This window comes from Streptopelia decaocto (assembly GCF_964273445.1).
Source record: "Streptopelia decaocto genome assembly, contig: HAP1_SCAFFOLD_353, whole genome shotgun sequence".
In the NCBI taxonomy this organism is placed as follows: Eukaryota; Metazoa; Chordata; class Aves; order Columbiformes; family Columbidae; genus Streptopelia; species Streptopelia decaocto.
Window position 1 is genome coordinate 53091 of NW_028114986.1, and position 22902 is coordinate 75992.

Sequence of the window (22902 nt, forward strand, 5' to 3'; positions counted from 1 at the left end):
TCAGGGAACAGCCGATCGCCAGCACTGGGGTCAGGAAGGAATTTTTTCCCCCGGGGCAGATTGGCCCTGGTCCCCGGGGGTTTTTTGCCTTCCTCTGCAGCATGGAGCATGACCACTTTGCAGAGCTCCTCTGGGCCCTTTTGGCTCGGTTCCTGCCTGCTGCTCAAGCACCAGGAAGATGGCCTCTCGTGCCCTGCAGCTGGGGGGAGGAAGGCTTTTTTTTCTCCCCGCCAGGTGGGACAGCAAGCGTCTCCAGGGGTTTTTTTGCCTTCCTCTGCAGCGCTGAGCACGGCCCCTTGCCACGGCTTCTTTGGGCCATTTGGGCTGGGTGCCTGCTGCTCCACGAGGTGGCCCTAAACTTAGTTAGAACAGCCTACCCAAACCAGCATAGAACAACTCACCGAAAACAACCTTAAAGAACCTAAACCAATCTGCCTTAAAATACTTCAATCAGCCACCAACAACCTAAGCAGAACCTTAAACAATCTACAACAAATTACCTAAACCAACCTACACCAAACAAAAGAAACCATCCTAAACCCCCTAAAACAAACCTACCCAAACCAAATGATCTAAAAAATCCTACCTAAAACAATCTAAAACTACAGAAACCGGCATTTCTCAGCCAACCTTAAGCAACCTGTAACCAAACAAGCTAAACACACCGAAACCAACCAATCTTAACCTAAAACAACCATTAAACAATCTCACACAACTTCAAAACAATCTGATCAAGGATAAAACTACCTAAAACAACCCATCTAAACCAACCTCAAAAATATGAAACCAAATGACATAACCTGACCAAAATGACCTAAAGCAAACAACCCAAAGCTAAACAGAACCACTGAAACCAGCCTACAATCACCAAGCTAAAAGCCATGCCGTGTCTCACTTGGATGTGTCTGCAGTCTTGGAAGCTTGACTACCCCAGGTTCTCCTGCTAATGGACCCTGAGCTTGTTTGCAGGTTCTCAAGCACAGCGCAGCTACCGTATCCCCTTGACCTAGCAGTGGTTCGCCTCTAGCGGGGAAGGTCGTCCTCTTGGAGCAAGGCAGGGAAACACGGGGAGCAGGGAAGGAGGAAGGGGACATCTGCTGAGACAGCAGAAACAGCCCAATCGAGCCTGGTGATTAGTTGCGGGACACAGGTCCCAGCGAGATTGCAGTCACATCCAAATCACCCAGACACAACCTAAAACCAACAAAACACAATGTCAATCTAACCAAACCACCTAAAGCACCCTCAACAACCAATCTAAACCACCCCAACCTGAAGGAACCCATCTTCAAAACATGCAACGGAAATAACACTGCCTAAAACAACCTACCAAAAAGTAACTAAAGCAACCTAAACCAAACCACCTGAACCAACCTCAACAGAAACCCTTCAAGCAACCTAAACTATGCAAACCAAACCTGCCTAAACCAACCTACCTGAAAACACAGACACCCACCAACCCACCTAAACTGCCTACTGAAAAGAAACAACCTAAAATAACCAACCAACCAACCAACCAACTTCAAATCATCTAAACAAACCTAAACCAAAGTACTGAAAACGGCCTCAACGAAAACAGCTTCACATACGCCACCTACAACAACCAACGGAAGACACTTTCAACCAAAAATCACCTACATCAAGCAACCTGAACCCACCAGCCTCCAGCAAACAGCCTCTCACAACCACCCTCAAAGAAACTGCCTCCAACCAACCTCAAACGACCGCAACAAACTGAACCAAGCTACTAAAACCAGAAACCTAAACCAAACTAACACGACCAGTGCTAAAGAATCGGCAGAAAACAGCACCAACCAAAGAACCCAACAAAACCAAGAAAAATAAACCTCCGAGGCCAAACAACATAGATCAGCGGTAAGAAAATCACATCACACAACCTAAACCAACCCACCTGAACTAACCAACCCAAACCAAGCTAAACCATCAAACCTGAAACAAGCAATCTAAGACCGCCAACCTAAACCAAGCTTCACAAACCTTAACCTAAAACAACCAGCCTGCAGTGACCTATGAACACACAACCTACCAACAACGTCATACGCTGTCAAACAACCAGTCTCAAAAAGCCTACCAAAACCAACTCATAGAAACTGACCTAAACCAACCAAATGAAACCAACTTAAAAGAAACCAACAAAACCAAAACAACAACAACAATAGAAACAACATCAACAACAAAAACAGAACACCAAAGAAGGTAGAAAGAAACAGGCAAAACCCAAACAAGTTACAGACAAAGAAAGTAGATGTAGGAAACAGCATGCAGAGATGTTGCATGGGGACCCGGTGCTTTGGAGCAGCCACTGGTGTCCTGCCAGGAACAGGAAGGATTCGCAGCTGCCACTCGGCACCTCTCCCTGCGGGCAACACCAGCGCCTGGCAGGGACCAGAGCGCTTCTCGTGCACCCTGCCCAAGAAGCACAGCAGCCAAACAAGGTGCGCAAGGCAAAACATCTGCTTGTCATCGCTACATGTGATGCTTTGCAAAAGACCCCACAGTACCACATACCTCTTCTTTTGTGCACCGTCAGTCCCGCGCCTCATTCTCAAGGTTCTCCCTCTTCAGGAACCAGGGAAAGCTTGGCCTCTATTCCTGCTGCTGCTCTCTGCAGCTCTGGGACTTGCCTTTGCCAGCCTGCAAGGGCTGTTGTTTCAAGCTAAACTGAAGAATGCATCAGCCTGCTCCTGGCTACACATGGGCTTGTGTTAAGGATTGTGAGCGTTGGCTCTGAAAAAGAGTGAGAAACAGAAATGACATGAAATAACAACACATGAAAAAACATAAAATGAAGTATATTAAAAAAATAATAAAATAAAATAAAATAAAATAAAATAAAATAAAATAAAATAAAATAAAATAAAATAAAATAAAATAGAAACACTTGTACCCATTGCGTTTTGTGTCCTGGAAAGTGGTTTTTAGGGAAGAGTGAGGGAAGAGTGAAGGAAGGGGGAGGGAAGGGGGAACGGCAGGGGGGAAGGGAAGAGAAGGCAGAAGAGAAAAGAAAGCCCTGACAGAGCCCTGAGGGCTCCATACCTGAAATTGTGCGGGTTTCACTGAAAGTGAACTCATTTTCTTCATGGAGTTAGAAACCTTTCTTTTTCACGGATCGCACAGTCATTATTTGGAATTAGTTTGAGAACACAAGATAACACCCCAGCACAGAGCTAATGTTTTTCATTGCTCTGGTCTGAGAGCCAAGGACATTCTGACTGCTCTGCCCACAGATGTGACGTATCGAGGAAGGGGGGCAGAGATGGGACAGAGCTGGACTGACATCCAGGCTGATGGATAAGAGTATTTCATCCCATTAGCGTCACGGTAATTACTGAAGGAGGGAGGGGATCTTTCTCACTCTCTCAGGCGTGCAGTGCAATCTCGATAAACTGGCCACATGCGTCAAGAAAGCTACCTGGCAACCAAACAGATCCATTGCACTCTTGTGCTCAGCACATCAAGATTTGCCCTCTAAGTCTCGGCAATTTCTTGAATATCACCAATAATCAACACAGGTTTCAAACAGCAACATGGCATGACAAAATAATACATACTTCTCTTTAAGTCCACTCCTTTTTTTCATCTTTGCCTAGACCTTCGGGAAATGTCAAACCAAACTAACTACTGAGCAGTTCAACACACAACCCACGCAAAATAAAGGCTACCGATTAGGAACCCGATGACAAGTATCAGTCGTGCAACTGCTACTCTAGGGCACGGCTGCCCTGAACCCATCACCCCCTAGAGATGAAGTCCAAGGGAGACCCCACTCAGCTGGCAAATATTCCAAAAACGCAAACACGTTTTGCTCACAGATCTTACAGCAAGTTTTCCCTCAGCAAACAAAAGATTAAACAGCAACAACAAGCAGAAATAATACTCACAAGTCTGGAACTCACAAGAGGGTTGTTGCAAGAAGGATTTCTGGAAACGCTTCAACACCCATAGAAGTGGCTTGGAGCCAAAAAAGCACTGTCTCTTCAAACACGTTTTGCATTCCTAACACCACGGCACTAAAGAAATATCAGAATCCCTTAGCAGAGTAGAATTCTGCAATCCAACTCTCAGGTTTGTCGTGCTGGTAAAACATATTGTCCAAAGATCTGCAGCTGTTGCTCTTTCCTTAAGACAAAAGGCCAAGGAGTCCGTTCCGCCAGAGGCAAACCAAATCCAAGCACTGACAGGACTGCAGAGCAAAATGGCCCCGCAATGGGGCCTCGTGGCCCTGGGGCCGCCATGCCGGCCACCGCAGCGGCCGTTGGGGCCGCCACGACCCCCTGTGATGGCAGTTGGAGCCCAGCTGTGCCAGCCGCGACGTGGCTCCGAGTGAAGAGGCCGCAGACAACAGCGCCGGAGAGACCAGAAGAAGGAAGAGGAGGCTCAGGGACCCCCCGGGATGGCTCCGCCGCCCAAACAACGGCGGCTGCCTGTCCGGAGCAGCAACACCGCCCACAGGCAGGAGGAGCCAATGGAGGTTGACCCACCCCGGGAAGAGGCGGAGCCCATGGAGGTGGATCCGCCTCGGCAGGAGGAGGAGGAGGCGATGGAGGTGGATCCGCCTCAGGCGGGGCTGCAGGGGCCCTCCAGCAGCACGGCCGGACTGCCTGCGGCGCCGTGGTGCCCGAAGCGCCGCAGGACGGCCGGGGGCTCTCCCAGAGCCCCCAAACAGGCGCCTGGCCGCAAGCGGCGCCGCCCCCGCAGCCGCCGCTAGCCACCTCCGGGGATGGGCCGGACCAGCAGCCGCTCTGGAGCCACAGGTGAGCCCGGCTTCCCAGCCCGCACCCCCGGCCCTCATGCCGGGGCATCTCCTCTGCCCTGGGGCCTGGGGAAGAGGCGAGGAGACTCGCTGCCATCTTCTGCTCGGCAGCCCCAGAACACCGGGAGTCCTCGGGAGCCACCAGACAGCGGGGGACAGCGCCGCAGACCCGAGGACAGCGCTGGAGGCGTTTGGGCACTCTCCCGAGGCCGGGAGAGGGCTCCAGTTCAAGGTAGGCTAGGCTAGGATAGGATAGGGTAGGGTAGGATAGGGGAGGGCTTGGGCAGGTCCTGGGAGGCGTGAGCAGCCTGTGGGACAAGGAGCCAGGTCTGGCTCACATGCTCAGGGAACAGCCGATCGCCAGCACTGGGGTCAGGAAGGAATTTTCCCCCGGGGCAGATTGGCCCTGGTCCCCGGGGGTTTTTTGCCTTCCTCTGCAGCATGGAGCATGACCACTTTGCAGAGCTCCTCTGGGCCCTTTTGGCTCGGTTCCTGCCTGCTGCTCAAGCACCAGGAAGATGGGCTCTCGTGCCCTGCAGCTGGGGGGAGGAAGGCTTTTTTTCCCCCAGGTGGGACAGCAAGCGTCTCCGGGGGTTTTTTGCCTTCCTCTGCAGCGCTGAGCACGGCCCCTTGCCACGGCTTCTTTGGGCCATTTGGGCTGGGTGCCTGCTGCTCCACGAGGCGGCCCTACACTTAGCTAGAACAGCGTAGAACTAAGCTAAGGAAGGCTAAAGAAGTGCAACCAACTAACCAGCCTTCAAGAAGAGAAAATAAAATTAAAATAAACACTTGTATCCCTTGTGTTTTGTGTCCTTGAAAGTGTTTTGGAGGCGGGAGGGGGGGAGAAGGGGAGAGGCGGGAGGGGGGGAGAAGGGGAGAGGCGGGAGGGGGGGAGAAGGGGAGAGGCGGGAGGGGGGGAGAAGGGGAGAGGCGGGAGGGGGGGAGAAGGGGAGAGGCGGGAGGGGGGGAGAAGGGGAGAGGCGGGAGGGGGGGAGAAGGGGAGAGGCGGGAGGGGGGGAGAAGGGGAGAGGCGGGAGGGGGGGAGAAGGGGAGAGGCGGGAGGGGGGGAGAAGGGCACGGCTGCCCTGAACCCATCACCCCCTAGAGATGAAGTCCAAGGGAGACACCACTCAGCTGGCAAATATTCCAAAACCACGTTTTGCTCACAGATCTTACAGCAAGTTTTGCCCCAGCAAACAAAAGATTAAACATCAACAACAAGCAGAAATAATACTCACAAGTCTGAAACATCTTCTACGGGATTTTCCCGTACCGGCCGACACCGCCGGACCCGGCGGGCACACCCGCTGCCCCCGCTCCAGCTGCCCGCCAAGCGGCGGCGCCGGCCGCGCCACCCACGCGTGCCCACGAGCGGCCTCGCCCTCCCCGCCCGCCCGCCGGGCACAAGACGGAGCCCAGCGCAGCCCCGCCCGGGCACCGGGACAGCGCGGAAGCGTCGCGGCGCCGGTTACCGAGCGGCGGCAGCAGCAGCAGCAGCTGAGAGGGGCTGCTGCTCGCCTTGGCCGCCATGCTGGACACAGACCCGACCAATCGCTACCGCCTCCCGCAAAGACCGGCCCAGCAGCCCCGACGAGCGGATGGCAGAGCCGTCGCTCCTCGGCCCCGCCCCGTGTTCCGGCAAAGGCGGGAACGAGCGGGAGTCCCGCGGTTTGGCTGCTCCCGAGAGAGACTTGGAGGGAAAACTCTTCCCGCCCCCTGTCCCTTCTTCTCCGGCCGGGCAGCTTCCTGGAGCTGCCGCCGCTACAACCGCTGCCGACAGCCCGGTGGCCCCGCTGTGCCAGCCCACCCTTACATGGGGCTTTTTCTTGTGCGTGGAGTGTCCGGTGGAGACTTTTCAGTGCTGTGTGTCACAGCTGGTTTATGTGCTGATTTTTCTCCCACCCTATTTTCTCATTAACTCACAAGAAGGTTGTTGCAAGAAGGATTTCTGGAAACGCTTCAACACCCATAGAAGTGGCTTGGAGCCAAAAAAGCACTGTCTCCTCAAACACGGTTTGCATTCTTAACACTACAGCACTCTTTAGAAAATCGGTATTTCCACTTCTACAGCCATTGCACATTCTGTGGCGGGTCAGAGTCCAGAAGCACCGAGCCTTCCTAAGCTCTGTCCTCTGCCTCGGAGGGTGACGCTCCCTCCAGAAACGCCCCCACCTCTCAGAGGAGGGACAGCTGCTGCTGTCCCGGGGCTGCAGGCTGGACTCTCAAACGAGCCGAGTTCCCAGGGCACTCCCAACAACTCGGCTCTCGGCTCCTGGAGTGAAATGCAACCTTTGCAACCACCTGATGCCGCTGCCCTGCTGGGCTGGGCACAGGAGCCCTTCGCCGTGAGCAGGGCAGGGACATGCAACGCTGGGCTTGACTCGCTGCGGAGCTGCAGGGCTGGTGTGTCATCCTGCAGCAGGGGGGGATGAAGTGCCAGCGGGGGCAGTGACAGTGACTGTGCCAGTCAGCGCGCGCAGGCGACAGGAACAACCACGAAGCCACTAATGAAAGAAATGCAAAGAGTACAGCACGGGAAAGAGCACTGGATCAGCACCCGGTGGATTGTCCCTTTGTTTTTTGTTGACTATCAGTGTTCTTTATGGAATTATTGATTTCTTTTTACTGATGTATGGCTGGTCATTTTAATACGTTTGGGGATATTTTGGATATTAGTTTTCCTTTCTTTTACAAGGGGAAAATGGTGTGGGACAAATTTTTATTCAGACATGGTATAGGACTAACACTGTTTTTGCCAGTGCCTAACCAGACTCTATTGAATGGAGCTTGGGACTTCGTAACAGGGCTGTAGGAAGAAGTACTGGAAGTAAGGCTGGACTGGCAACAAATCCACACTGTGTTTTGGCAAAAAAGGGACACGGTTAGGCTGATTACTCCCCTGTCTTGTAGACGACAGGGACTGATTTGGGGCCAGCACCCCAAAGGCTTCCTCCCAAGGGTGCTGGGCGGAGTTGGGGTGGGCGGGGCTGCACACGCCTGGCTCTGTCACCCCCGTGTCACAATGCCAGCACCCGGCAACGCAGCACTCACAATGCCCGGAGCAGGATCAAAAGGAGCAGCCGGGTCCCGTGTCCACTGCCAGAGCCGGCCCGGGGGCAGCCCCAACACATCCCACAGGAAGCACTTGAGGAGCTGGTGGAATCACAGGGCAGGGGCTGAGGGAGGAAGAGCTTGCATGAGGCTGCTGGAGGTTCTCGACTGCAAGGTGATCTGCTGGCAGGGCCACCTTCCAAGCTCAGCTCATGGATGGAAATCCTTTTGAGCTGGATAGCAGTGGAGAGACCAAGGGAATTTCTTCTGTGCTTGGAACACCCACTGGTGTCCCACCAGGCACAGGAAGGAGTCTTGCCCCCAAGGTCCGTCAGCTCAGAGGCATTTGGGCACTCTCGGAAGTCCAGGAGACGGCTCCAGCTCAAGGGAGGACAGGATAGGACAGGATAGGGCTTGGGCAGGTCCTGGGAGGCGTGAGCAGCCTGTGGGACAAGGAGCCAGGTCTGGCTCACATGCTCAGGGAACAGCCGATCGCCAGCACTGGGGTCAGGAAGGAATTTTTTCCCCCGGGGCAGATTGGCCCTGGTCCCCGGGGGTTTTTTGCCTTCCTCTGCAGCATGGAGCATGACCACTTTGCAGAGCTCCTCTGGGCCCTTTTGGCTCGGTTCCTGCCTGCTGCTCAAGCACCAGGAAGATGGCCTCTCGTGCCCTGCAGCTGGGGGGAGGAAGGCTTTTTTTTCTCCCCGCCAGGTGGGACAGCAAGCGTCTCCGGGGGTTTTTTTGCCTTCCTCTGCAGCGCTGAGCACGGCCCCTTGCCACGGCTTCTTTGGGCCATTTGGGCTGGGTGCCTGCTGCTCCACGAGGTGGCCCTAAACTTAGTTAGAACAGCCTACCCAAACCAGCATAGAACAACTCACCGAAAACAACCTTAAAGAACCTAAACCAATCTGCCTTAAAATACTTCAATCAGCCACCAACAACCTAAGCAGAACCTTAAACAATCTACAACAAATTACCTAAACCAACCTACACCAAACAAAAGAAACCATCCTAAACCCCCTAAAACAAACCTACCCAAACCAAATGATCTAAAAAATCCTACCTAAAACAATCTAAAACTACAGAAACCGGCATTTCTCAGCCAACCTTAAGCAACCTGTAACCAAACAAGCTAAACACACCGAAACCAACCAATCTTAACCTAAAACAACCATTAAACAATCTCACACAACTTCAAAACAATCTGATCAAGGATAAAACTACCTAAAACAACCCATCTAAACCAACCTCAAAAATATGAAACCAAATGACATAACCTGACCAAAATGACCTAAAGCAAACAACCCAAAGCTAAACAGAACCACTGAAACCAGCCTACAATCACCAAGCTAAAAGCCATGCCGTGTCTCACTTGGATGTGTCTGCAGTCTTGGAAGCTTGACTACCCCAGGTTCTCCTGCTAATGGACCCTGAGCTTGTTTGCAGGTTCTCAAGCACAGCGCAGCTACCGTATCCCCTTGACCTAGCAGTGGTTCGCCTCTAGCGGGGAAGGTCGTCCTCTTGGAGCAAGGCAGGGAAACACGGGGAGCAGGGAAGGAGGAAGGGGACATCTGCTGAGACAGCAGAAACAGCCCAATCGAGCCTGGTGATTAGTTGCGGGACACAGGTCCCAGCGAGATTGCAGTCACATCCAAATCACCCAGACACAACCTAAAACCAACAAAACACAATGTCAATCTAACCAAACCACCTAAAGCACCCTCAACAACCAATCTAAACCACCCCAACCTGAAGGAACCCATCTTCAAAACATGCAACGGAAATAACACTGCCTAAAACAACCTACCAAAAAGTAACTAAAGCAACCTAAACCAAACCACCTGAACCAACCTCAACAGAAACCCTTCAAGCAACCTAAACTATGCAAACCAAACCTGCCTAAACCAACCTACCTGAAAACACAGACACCCACCAACCCACCTAAACTGCCTACTGAAAAGAAACAACCTAAAATAACCAACCAACCAACCAACCAACTTCAAATCATCTAAACAAACCTAAACCAAAGTACTGAAAACGGCCTCAACGAAAACAGCTTCACATACGCCACCTACAACAACCAACGGAAGACACTTTCAACCAAAAATCACCTACATCAAGCAACCTGAACCCACCAGCCTCCAGCAAACAGCCTCTCACAACCACCCTCAAAGAACCTGCCTCCAACCAACCTCAAACGACCGCAACAAACTGAACCAAGCTACTAAAACCAGAAACCTAAACCAAACTAACACGACCAGTGCTAAAGAATCGGCAGAAAACAGCACCAACCAAAGAACCCAACAAAACCAAGAAAAATAAACCTCCGAGGCCAAACAACATAGATCAGCGGTAAGAAAATCACATCACACAACCTAAACCAACCCACCTGAACTAACCAACCCAAACCAAGCTAAACCATCAAACCTGAAACAAGCAATCTAAGACCGCCAACCTAAACCAAGCTTCACAAACCTTAACCTAAAACAACCAGCCTGCAGTGACCTATGAACACACAACCTACCAACAACGTCATACGCTGTCAAACAACCAGTCTCAAAAAGCCTACCAAAACCAACTCATAGAAACTGACCTAAACCAACCAAATGAAACCAACTTAAAAGAAACCAACAAAACCAAAACAACAACAACAATAGAAACAACATCAACAACAAAAACAGAACACCAAAGAAGGTAGAAAGAAACAGGCAAAACCCAAACAAGTTACAGACAAAGAAAGTAGATGTAGGAAACAGCATGCAGAGATGTTGCATGGGGACCCGGTGCTTTGGAGCAGCCACTGGTGTCCTGCCAGGAACAGGAAGGATTCGCAGCTGCCACTCGGCACCTCTCCCTGCGGGCAACACCAGCGCCTGGCAGGGACCAGAGCGCTTCTCGTGCACCCTGCCCAAGAAGCACAGCAGCCAAACAAGGTGCGCAAGGCAAAACATCTGCTTGTCATCGCTACATGTGATGCTTTGCAAAAGACCCCACAGTACCACATACCTCTTCTTTTGTGCACCGTCAGTCCCGCGCCTCATTCTCAAGGTTCTCCCTCTTCAGGAACCAGGGAAAGCTTGGCCTCTATTCCTGCTGCTGCTCTCTGCAGCTCTGGGACTTGCCTTTGCCAGCCTGCAAGGGCTGTTGTTTCAAGCTAAACTGAAGAATGCATCAGCCTGCTCCTGGCTACACATGGGCTTGTGTTAAGGATTGTGAGCGTTGGCTCTGAAAAAGAGTGAGAAACAGAAATGACATGAAATAACAACACATGAAAAAACATAAAATGAAGTATATTAAAAAAATAATAAAATAAAATAAAATAAAATAAAATAAAATAAAATAAAATAAAATAAAATAAAATAAAATAGAAACACTTGTACCCATTGCGTTTTGTGTCCTGGAAAGTGGTTTTGAGGGAAGAGTGAGGGAAGAGTGAAGGAAGGGGGAGGGAAGGGGGAACGGCAGGGGGGAAGGGAAGAGAAGGCAGAAGAGAAAAGAAAGCCCTGACAGAGCCCTGAGGGCTCCATACCTGAAATTGTGCGGGTTTCACTGAAAGTGAACTCATTTTCTTCATGGAGTTAGAAACCTTTCTTTTTCACGGATCGCACAGTCATTATTTGGAATTAGTTTGAGAACACAAGATAACACCCCAGCACAGAGCTAATGTTTTTCATTGCTCTGGTCTGAGAGCCAAGGACATTCTGACTGCTCTGCCCACAGATGTGACGTATCGAGGAAGGGGGGCAGAGATGGGACAGAGCTGGACTGACATCCAGGCTGATGGATAAGAGTATTTCATCCCATTAGCGTCACGGTAATTACTGAAGGAGGGAGGGGATCTTTCTCACTCTCTCAGGCGTGCAGTGCAATCTCGATAAACTGGCCACATGCGTCAAGAAAGCTACCTGGCAACCAAACAGATCCATTGCACTCTTGTGCTCAGCACATCAAGATTTGCCCTCTAAGTCTCGGCAATTTCTTGAATATCACCAATAATCAACACAGGTTTCAAACAGCAACATGGCATGACAAAATAATACATACTTCTCTTTAAGTCCACTCCTTTTTTTCATCTTTGCCTAGACCTTCGGGAAATGTCAAACCAAACTAACTACTGAGCAGTTCAACACACAACCCACGCAAAATAAAGGCTACCGATTAGGAACCCGATGACAAGTATCAGTCGTGCAACTGCTACTCTAGGGCACGGCTGCCCTGAACCCATCACCCCCTAGAGATGAAGTCCAAGGGAGACCCCACTCAGCTGGCAAATATTCCAAAAACGCAAACACGTTTTGCTCACAGATCTTACAGCAAGTTTTCCCTCAGCAAACAAAAGATTAAACAGCAACAACAAGCAGAAATAATACTCACAAGTCTGGAACTCACAAGAGGGTTGTTGCAAGAAGGATTTCTGGAAACGCTTCAACACCCATAGAAGTGGCTTGGAGCCAAAAAAGCACTGTCTCTTCAAACACGTTTTGCATTCCTAACACCACGGCACTAAAGAAATATCAGAATCCCTTAGCAGAGTAGAATTCTGCAATCCAACTCTCAGGTTTGTCGTGCTGGTAAAACATATTGTCCAAAGATCTGCAGCTGTTGCTCTTTCCTTAAGACAAAAGGCCAAGGAGTCCGTTCCGCCAGAGGCAAACCAAATCCAAGCACTGACAGGACTGCAGAGCAAAATGGCCCCGCAATGGGGCCTCGTGGCCCTGGGGCCGCCATGCCGGCCACCGCAGCGGCCGTTGGGGCCGCCACGAGCCCCTGTGATGGCAGTTGGAGCCCAGCTGTGCCAGCCGCGACGTGGCTCCGAGTGAAGAGGCCGCAGACAACAGCGCCGGAGAGACCAGAAGAAGGAAGAGGAGGCTCAGGGACCCCCCGGGATGGCTCCGCCGCCCAAACAACGGCGGCTGCCTGTCCGGAGCAGCAACACCGCCCACAGGCAGGAGGAGCCCATGGAGGTTGACCCACCCCGGGAAGAGGCGGAGCCCATGGAGGTGGATCCGCCTCGGCAGGAGGTGGAGGAGGCGATGGAGGTGGATCCGCCTCAGGCGGGGCTGCAGGGGCCCTCCAGCAGCACGGCCGGACTGCCTGCGGCGCCGTGGTGCCCGAAGCGCCGCAGGACGGCCGGGGGCTCTCCCAGAGCCCCCAAACAGGCGCCTGGCCGCAAGCGGCGCCGCCCCCGCAGCCGCCGCTAGCCACCTCCGGGGATGGGCCGGACCAGCAGCCGCTCTGGAGCCACAGGTGAGCCCGGCTTCCCAGCCCGCACCCCCGGCCCTCATGCCGGGGCATCTCCTCTGCCCTGGGGCCTGGGGAAGAGGCGAGGAGACTCGCTGCCATCTTCTGCTCGGCAGCCCCAGAACACCGGGAGTCCTCGGGAGCCACCAGACAGCGGGGGACAGCGCCGCAGACCCGAGGACAGCGCTGGAGGCGTTTGGGCACTCTCCCGAGGCCGGGAGAGGGCTCCAGTTCAAGGTAGGCTAGGCTAGGATAGGATAGGGTAGGGTAGGATAGGGGAGGGCTTGGGCAGGTCCTGGGAGGCGTGAGCAGCCTGTGGGACAAGGAGCCAGGTCTGGCTCACATGCTCAGGGAACAGCCGATCGCCAGCACTGGGGTCAGGAAGGAATTTTCCCCCGGGGCAGATTGGCCCTGGTCCCCGGGGGTTTTTTGCCTTCCTCTGCAGCATGGAGCATGACCACTTTGCAGAGCTCCTCTGGGCCCTTTTGGCTCGGTTCCTGCCTGCTGCTCAAGCACCAGGAAGATGGGCTCTCGTGCCCTGCAGCTGGGGGGAGGAAGGCTTTTTTTCCCCCAGGTGGGACAGCAAGCGTCTCCGGGGGTTTTTTGCCTTCCTCTGCAGCGCTGAGCACGGCCCCTTGCCACGGCTTCTTTGGGCCATTTGGGCTGGGTGCCTGCTGCTCCACGAGGCGGCCCTACACTTAGCTAGAACAGCGTAGAACTAAGCTAAGGAAGGCTAAAGAAGTGCAACCAACTAACCAGCCTTCAAGAAGAGAAAATAAAATTAAAATAAACACTTGTATCCCTTGTGTTTTGTGTCCTTGAAAGTGTTTTGGAGGCGGGAGGGGGGGAGAAGGGGAGAGGCGGGAGGGGGGGAGAAGGGGAGAGGCGGGAGGGGGGGAGAAGGGGAGGGGGGGAGAAGGGGAGGGGGGGAGAAGGGGAGGGGGGGAGAAGGGGAGGGGGGGAGAAGGGGAGGGGGGGAGAAGGGGAGGGGGGGAGAAGGGGAGGGGGGGAGAAGGGGAGGGGGGGAGAAGGGGAGGGGGGGAGAAGGGGAGGGGGGGGAGAAGGGGAGGGGGGGAGAAGGGGAGGGGGGGGAGAAGGGGAGGGGGGGAGAAGGGGAGGGGGGGAGAGGCGGGAGGGGGGGAGAGGCGGGAGGGGGGGAGAGGCGGGAGGGGGGGAGAGGCGGGAGGGGGGGAGAGGCGGGAGGGGGGGAGAGGCGGGAGGGGGGGAGAGGCGGGAGGGGGGGAGAAGGGGAGAGGCGGGAGGGGGGGAGAGGCGGGAGGGGGGGAGAGGCGGGAGGGGGGGAGAAGGGGAGAGGCGGGAGGGGGGGAGAAGGGGAGAGGCGGGAGGGGGGGAGAAGGGGAGAGGCGGGAGGGGGGGAGAAGGGGAGAGGCGGGAGGGGGGGAGAAGGGGAGAGGCGGGAGGGGGGGAGAAGGGGAGAGGCGGGAGGGGGGGAGAAGGGGAGAGGCGGGAGGGGGGGAGAAGGGGAGAGGCGGGAGGGGGGGAGAAGGGGAGAGGCGGGAGGGGGGGAGAAGGGGAGAGGCGGGAGGGGGGGAGAAGGGCACGGCTGCCCTGAACCCATCACCCCCTAGAGATGAAGTCCAAGGGAGACCCCACTCAGCTGGCAAATATTCCAAAACCACGTTTTGCTCACAGATCTTACAGCAAGTTTTGCCCCAGCAAACAAAAGATTAAACATCAACAACAAGCAGAAATAATACTCACAAGTCTGAAACATCTTCTACGGGATTTTCCCGTACCGGCCGACACCGCCGGACCCGGCGGGCACACCCGCTGCCCCCGCTCCAGCTGCCCGCCAAGCGGCGGCGCCGGCCGCGCCACCCACGCGTGCCCACGAGCGGCCTCGCCCTCCCCGCCCGCCCGCCGGGCACAAGACGGACCCCAGCGCAGCCCCGCCCGGGCACCGGGACAGCGCGGAAGCGTCGCGGCGCCGGTTACCGAGCGGCAGCAGCAGCAGCAGCAGCTGAGAGGGGCTGCTGCTCGCCTTGGCCGCCATGCTGGACACAGACCCGACCAATCGCTACCGCCTCCCGCAAAGACCGGCCCAGCAGCCCCGACGAGCGGATGGCAGAGCCGTCGCTCCTCGGCCCCGCCCCGTGTTCCGGCAAAGGCGGGAACGAGCGGGAGTCCCGCGGTTTGGCTGCTCCCGAGAGAGACTTGGAGGGAAAACTCTTCCCGCCCCCTGTCCCTTCTTCTCCGGCCGGGCAGCTTCCTGGAGCTGCCGCCGCTACAACCGCTGCCGACAGCCCGGTGGCCCCGCTGTGCCAGCCCACCCTTACGTGGGGCTTTTTCTTGTGCGTGGAGTGTCCGGTGGAGACTTTTCAGTGCTGTGTGTCACAGCTGGTTTATGTGCTGATTTTTCTCCCACCCTATTTTCTCATTAACTCACAAGAAGGTTGTTGCAAGAAGGATTTCTGGAAACGCTTCAACACCCATAGAAGTGGCTTGGAGCCAAAAAAGCACTGTCTCCTCAAACACGGTTTGCATTCTTAACACTACAGCACTCTTTAGAAAATCGGTATTTCCACTTCTACAGCCATTGCACATTCTGTGGCGGGTCAGAGTCCAGAAGCACCGAGCCTTCCTAAGCTCTGTCCTCTGCCTCGGAGGGTGACGCTCCCTCCAGAAACGCCCCCACCTCTCAGAGGAGGGACAGCTGCTGCTGTCCCGGGGCTGCAGGCTGGACTCTCAAACGAGCCGAGTTCCCAGGGCACTCCCAACAACTCGGCTCTCGGCTCCTGGAGTGAAATGCAACCTTTGCAACCACCTGATGCCGCTGCCCTGCTGGGCTGGGCACAGGAGCCCTTCGCCGTGAGCAGGGCAGGGACATGCAACGCTGGGCTTGACTCGCTGCGGAGCTGCAGGGCTGGTGTGTCATCCTGCAGCAGGGGGGGATGAAGTGCCAGCGGGGGCAGTGACAGTGACTGTGCCAGTCAGCGCGCGCAGGCGACAGGAACAACCACGAAGCCACTAATGAAAGAAATGCAAAGAGTACAGCACGGGAAAGAGCACTGGATCAGCACCCGGTGGATTGTCCCTTTGTTTTTTGTTGACTATCAGTGTTCTTTATGGAATTATTGATTTCTTTTTACTGATGTATGGCTGGTCATTTTAATACGTTTGGGGATATTTTGGATATTAGTTTTCCTTTCTTTTACAAGGGGAAAATGGTGTGGGACAAATTTTTATTCAGACATGGTATAGGACTAACACTGTTTTTGCCAGTGCCTAACCAGACTCTATTGAATGGAGCTTGGGACTTCGTAACAGGGCTGTAGGAAGAAGTACTGGAAGTAAGGCTGGACTGGCAACAAATCCACACTGTGTTTTGGCAAAAAAGGGACACGGTTAGGCTGATTACTCCCCTGTCTTGTAGACGACAGGGACTGATTTGGGGCCAGCACCCCAAAGGCTTCCTCCCAAGGGTGCTGGGCGGAGTTGGGGTGGGCGGGGCTGCACACGCCTGGCTCTGTCACCCCCGTGTCACAATGCCAGCACCCGGCAACGCAGCGCTCACAATGCCCGGAGCAGGATCAAAAGGAGCAGCCGGGTCCCGTGTCCACTGCCAGAGCCGGCCCGGGGGCAGCCCCAACACATCCCACAGGAAGCACTTGAGGAGCTGGTGGAATCACAGGGCAGGGGCTGAGGGAGGAAGAGCTTGCATGAGGCTGCTGGAGGTTCTCGACTGCAAGGTGATCTGCTGGCAGGGCCACCTTCCAAGCTCAGCTCATGGATGGAAATCCTTTTGAGCTGGATAGCAGTGGAGAGACCAAGGGAATTTCTTCTGTGCTTGGAACACCCACTGGTGTCCCACCAGGCACAGGAAGGAGTCTTGCCCCCAAGGTCCGTCAGCTCAGAGGCATTTGGGCACTCTCGGAAGTCCAGGAGATGGCTCCAGCTCAAGGGAGGACAGGATAGGGCTTGGGCAGGTCCTGGGAGGCGTGAGCAGCCTGTGGGACAAGGAGCCAGGTCTGGCTCACATGCTCAGGGAACAGCCGATCGCCAGCACTGGGGTCAGGAAGGAATTTTTTCCCCCGGGGCAGATTGGCCCTGGTCCCCGGGGGTTTTTTGCCTTCCTCTGCAGCATTGAGCATGACCACTTTGCAGAGCTCCTCTGGGCCCTTTTGGCTCGGTTCCTGCCTGCTGCTCAAGCACCAGGAAGATGGCCTCTCGTGCCCTGCAGCTGGGGGGAGGAAGGCTTTTTTTTCTCCCCGCCAGGTGGGACAGCAAGCGTCTCCAGGGGTTTTTTTGCCTTCCTCTGCAGCGCTGAGCACGGCCCCTTGCCACGGCTTCTTTGGGCCATTTGGGCTGGGTGCCTGCTGTTCCACGAGGTGGCCCTAAACTTAGTGAGAACAGCCTACCCAAACCAGCATAGAACAACTCACCGAAAACAACCTTAAAGAACCTAAACCAATCTGCCTTAAAATACTTCAATCAGCCACCAACAACCTAAGCAGAACCTTAAACAATCTACAACAAATTACCTAAACCAACCTACACCAAACAAAAGAAACCATCCTAAACCCCCTAAAACAAACCTACCCAAACCAAATGATCTAAAAAATCCTACCTAAAACAATCTAAAACTACAGAAACCGGCATTTCTCAGCCAACCTTAAGCAACCTGTAACCAAACAAGCTAAACACACCGAAACCAACCAATCTTAACCTAAAACAACCATTAAACAATCTCACACAACTTCAAAACAATCTGATCAAGGATAAAACTACCTAAAACAACCCACCTAAACCAACCTCAAAAATATGAAACCAAATGACATAACCTGACCAAAATGACCTAAAGCAAACAACCCAAAGCTAAACAGAACCACTGAAACCAGCCTACAATCACCAAGCTAAAAGCCATGCCGTGTCTCACTTGGATGTGTCTGCAGTCTTGGAAGCTTGACTACCCCAGGTTCTCCTGCTAATGGACCCTGAGCTTGTTTGCAGGTTCTCAAGCACAGCGCAGCTACCGTATCCCCTTGACCTAGCAGTGGTTCGCCTCTAGCGGGGAAGGTCGTCCTCTTGGAGCAAGGCAGGGAAACACGGGGAGCAGGGAAGGAGGAAGGGGACATCTGCTGAGACAGCAGAAACAGCCCAATCGAGCCTGGTGATTAGTTGCGGGACACAGGTCCCAGCGAGATTGCAGTCACATCCAAATCACCCAGACACAACCTAAAACCAACAAAACACAATGTCAATCTAACCAAACCACCTAAAGCACCCTCAACAACCAATCTAAACCACCCCAACCTGAAGGAACCCATCTTCAAAACATGCAACGGAAATAACACTGCCTAAAACAACCTACCAAAAAGTAACTAAAGCAACCTAAACCAAACCACCTGAACCAACCTCAACAGAAACCCTTCAAGCAACCTAAACTATGCAAACCAAACCTGCCTAAACCAACCTACCTGAAAACACAGACACCCACCAACCCACCTAAACTGCCTACTGAAAAGAAACAACCTAAAATAACCAACCAACCAACCAACCAACTTCAAATCATCTAAACAAACCTAAACCAAAGTACTGAAAACGGCCTCAACGAAAACAGCTTCACATACGCCACCTACAACAACCAACGGAAGACACTTTCAACCAAAAATCACCTACATCAAGCAACCTGAACCCACCAGCCTCCAGCAAACAGCCTCTCACAACCACCCTCAAAGAACCTGCCTCCAACCAACCTCAAACGACCGCAACAAACTGAACCAAGCTACTAAAACCAGAAACCTAAACCAAACTAACACAACCAGTGCTAAAGAATCGGCAGAAAACAGCACCAACCAAAGAACCCAACAAAACCAAGAAAAATAAACCTCCGAGGCCAAACAACATAGATCAGCGGTAAGAAAATCACATCACACAACCTAAACCAACCCACCTGAACTAACCAACCCAAACCAAGCTAAACCATCAAACCTGAAACAAGCAATCTAAGACCGCCAACCTAAACCAAGCTTCACAAACCTTAACCTAAAACAACCAGCCTGCAGTGACCTATGAACACACAACCTACCAACAACGTCATACGCTGTCAAACAACCAGTCTCAAAAAGCCTACCAAAACCAACTCATAGAAACTGACCTAAACCAACCAAATGAAACCAACTTAAAAGAAACCAACAAAACCAAAACAACAACAACAATAGAAACAACATCAACAACAAAAACAGAACACCAAAGAAGGTAGAAAGAAACAGGCAAAACCCAAACAAGTTACAGACAAAGAAGGTAGACGTAGGAAACAGCATGCAGAGATGTTGCATGGGGACCCGGTGCTTTGGAGCAGACACTGGTGTCCTGCCAGGAACAGGAAGGATTCGCAGCTGCCACTCGGCACCTCTCCCTGCGGGCAACACCAGCGCCTGGCAGGGACCAGAGCGCTTCTCGTGCACCCTGCCCAAGAAGCACAGCAGCCAAACAAGGTGCGCAAGGCAAAACATCTGCTTGTCATCGCTACACGTGATGCTTTGCAAAAGACCCCACAGTACCACATACCTCTTCTTTTGTGCACCGTCAGTCCCGCGCCTCATTCTCAAGGTTCTCCCTCTTCAGGAACCAGGGAAAGCTTGGCCTCTATTCCTGCTGCTGCTCTCTGCAGCTCTGGGACTTGCCTTTGCCAGCCTGCAAGGGCTGTTGTTTCAAGCTAAACTGAAGAATGCATCAGCCTGCTCCTGGCTACACGTGGGCTTGTGTTAAGGATTGTGAGCGTTGGCTCTGAAAAAGAGTGAGAAACAGAAATGACATGAAATAACAACACATGAAAAAACATAAAATGAAGTATATTAAAAAATAATAAAATAAAATAAAATAAAATAAAATAAAATAAAATAAAATAAAATAAAATAAAATAAAATAAAATAAAATAAAATAAAATAAAATAGAAACACTTGTACCCATTGCGTTTTGTGTCCTGGAAAGTGGTTTTGAGGGAAGAGTGAGGGAAGAGTGAAGGAAGGGGGAGGGAAGGGGGAACGGCAGGGGGGAAGGGAAGAGAAGGCAGAAGAGAAAAGAAAGCCCTGACAGAGCCCTGAGGGCTCCATACCTGAAATTGTGCGGGTTTCACTGAAAGTGAACTCATTTTCTTCATGGAGTTAGAAACCTTTCTTTTTCACGGATCGCACAGTCATTATTTGGAATTAGTTTGAGAACACAAGATAACACCCCAGCACAGAGCTAATGTTTTTCATTGCTCTGGTCTGAGAGCCAAGGACATTCTGACTGCTCTGCCCACAGATGTGACGTATCGAGGAAGGGGGGCAGAGATGGGACAGAGCTGGACTGACATCCAGGCTGATGGATAAGAGTATTTCATCCCATTAGCGTCATGGTAATTACTGAAGGAGGGAGGGGATCTTTCTCACTCTCTCAGGCGTGCAGTGCAATCTCGATAAACTGGCCACATGCGTCAAGAAAGCTACCTGGCAACCAAACAGATCCATTGCACTCTTGTGCTCAGCACATCAAGATTTGCCCTCTAAGTCTCGGCAATTTCTTGAATATCACCAATAATCAACACAGGTTTCAAACAGCAACATGGCATGACAAAATAATACATACTTCTCTTTAAGTCCACTCCTTTTTTTCATCTTTGCCTAGACCTTCGGGAAATGTCAAACCAAACTAACTACTGAGCAGTTCAACACACAACCCACGCAAAATAAAGGCTACCGATTAGGAACCCGATGACAAGTATCAGTCGTGCAACTGCTACTCTATGGCACGGCTGCCCCGAACCCATCACCCCCTAGAGATGAAGTCCAAGGGAGACCCCACTCAGCTGGCAAATATTCCAAAAACGCAAACACGTTTTGCTCACAGATCTTACAGCAAGTTTTCCCTCAGCAAACAAAAGATTAAACAGCAACAACAAGCAGAAATAATACTCACAAGTCTGGAACTCACAAGAGGGTTGTTGCAAGAAGGATTTCTGGAAACGCTTCAACACCCATAGAAGTGGCTTGGAGCCAAAAAAGCACTGTCTCTTCAAACACGTTTTGCATTCCTAACACCACGGCACTAAAGAAATATCAGAATCCCTTAGCAGAGTAGAATTCTGCAATCCAACTCTCAGGTTTGTCGTGCTGGTAAAACATATTGTCCAAAGATCTGCAGCTGTTGCTCTTTCCTTAAGACAAAAGGCCAAGGAGTCCGTTCCGCCAGAGGCAAACCAAATCCAAGCACTGACAGGACTGCAGAGCAAAATGGCCCCGCAATGGGGCCTCGTGGCCCTGGGGCCGCCATGCCGGCCACCGCAGCGGCCGTTGGGGCCGCCACGAGCCCCTGTGATGGCAGTTGGAGCCCAGCTGTGCCAGCCGCGACGTGGCTCCGAGTGAAGAGGCCGCAGACAACAGCGCCGGAGAGACCAGAAGAAGGAAGAGGAGGCTCAGGGACCCCCCGGGATGGCTCCGCCGCCCAAACAACGGCGGCTGCCTGTCCGGAGCAGCAACACCGCCCACAGGCAGGAGGAGCCAATGGAGGTTGACCCACCCCGGGAAGAGGCGGAGCCCATGGAGGTGGATCCGCCTCGGCAGGAGGAGGAGGAGGCGATGGAGGTGGATCCGCCTCAGGCGGGGCTGCAGGGGCCCTCCAGCAGCACGGCCGGACTGCCTGCGGCGCCGTGGTGCCCGAAGCGCCGCAGGACGGCCGGGGGCTCTCCCAGAGCCCCCAAACAGGCGCCTGGCCGCAAGCGGCGCCGCCCCCGCAGCCGCCGCTAGCCACCTCCGGGGATGGGCCGGACCAGCAGCCGCTCTGGAGCCACAGGTGAGCCCGGCTTCCCAGCCCGCACCCCCGGCCCTCATGCCGGGGCATCTCCTCTGCCCTGGGGCCTGGGGAAGAGGCGAGGAGACTCGCTGCCATCTTCTGCTCGGCAGCCCCAGAACACCGGGAGTCCTCGGGAGCCACCAGACAGCGGGGGACAGCGCCGCAGACCCGAGGACAGCGCTGGAGGCGTTTGGGCACTCTCCCGAGGCCGGGAGAGGGCTCCAGTTCAAGGTAGGCTAGGCTAGGCTAGGATAGGGTAGGGTAGGATAGGGGAGGGCTTGGGCAGGTCCTGGGAGGCGTGAGCAGCCTGTGGGACAAGGAGCCAGGTCTGGCTCACATGCTCAGGGAACAGCCGATCGCCAGCACTGGGGTCAGGAAGGAATTTTCCCCCGGGGCAGATTGGCCCTGGTCCCCGGGGGTTTTTTGCCTTCCTCTGCAGCATGGAGCATGACCACTTTGCAGAGCTCCTCTGGGCCCTTTTGGCTCGGTTCCTGCCTGCTGCTCAAGCACCAGGAAGATGGGCTCTCGTGCCCTGCAGCTGGGGGGAGGAAGGCTTTTTTTCCCCCAGGTGGGACAGCAAGCGTCTCCGGGGGTTTTTTGCCTTCCTCTGCAGCGCTGAGCACGGCCCCTTGCCACGGCTTCTTTGGGCCATTTGGGCTGGGTGCCTGCTGCTCCACGAGGCGGCCCTACACTTAGCTAGAACAGCGTAGAACTAAGCTAAGGAAGGCTAAAGAAGTGCAACCAACTAACCAGCCTTCAAGAAGAGAAAATAAAATTAAAATAAACACTTGTATCCCTTGTGTTTTGTGTCCTTGAAAGTGTTTTGGAGGCGGGAGGGGGGGAGAAGGGGAGAGGCGGCAGGGGGGGAGAAGGGGAGAGGCGGGAGGGGGGGAGAAGGGCAGAGGCGGGAGGGGGGGAGAAGGGCAGAGGCGGGAGGGGGGGAGAAGGGCAGAGGCGGGAGGGGGGGAGAAGGGCAGAGGCGGGAGGGGGGGAGAAGGGCAGAGGCGGGAGGGGGGGAGAAGGGCAGAGGCGGGAGGGGG

At 53.7% G+C, this 22902-nt stretch overlaps 3 long non-coding RNA genes across 3 annotated transcripts; all 3 read left to right on the forward strand.

The window, feature by feature from the left end:
- The first annotated feature begins 4536 nt into the window (after nucleotides 1–4536).
- LOC309452283 lies at nucleotides 4537–5568 on the forward strand. The gene is made up of 2 exons (XR_014186514.1): nucleotides 4537–4775; nucleotides 4886–5568. It is a non-coding gene; the product is annotated as an uncharacterized lncRNA (long non-coding RNA).
- A 7286-nt stretch (nucleotides 5569–12854) lies between these two features.
- Nucleotides 12855–13865, forward strand: LOC309452285. The gene is made up of 2 exons (XR_014186516.1): nucleotides 12855–13072; nucleotides 13183–13865. It is a non-coding gene; the product is annotated as an uncharacterized lncRNA (long non-coding RNA).
- A 7760-nt stretch (nucleotides 13866–21625) lies between these two features.
- On the forward strand, nucleotides 21626–22655 carry LOC309452284. The gene is made up of 2 exons (XR_014186515.1): nucleotides 21626–21862; nucleotides 21973–22655. It is a non-coding gene; the product is annotated as an uncharacterized lncRNA (long non-coding RNA).
- The last annotated feature ends 247 nt before the right edge of the window (nucleotides 22656–22902 follow it).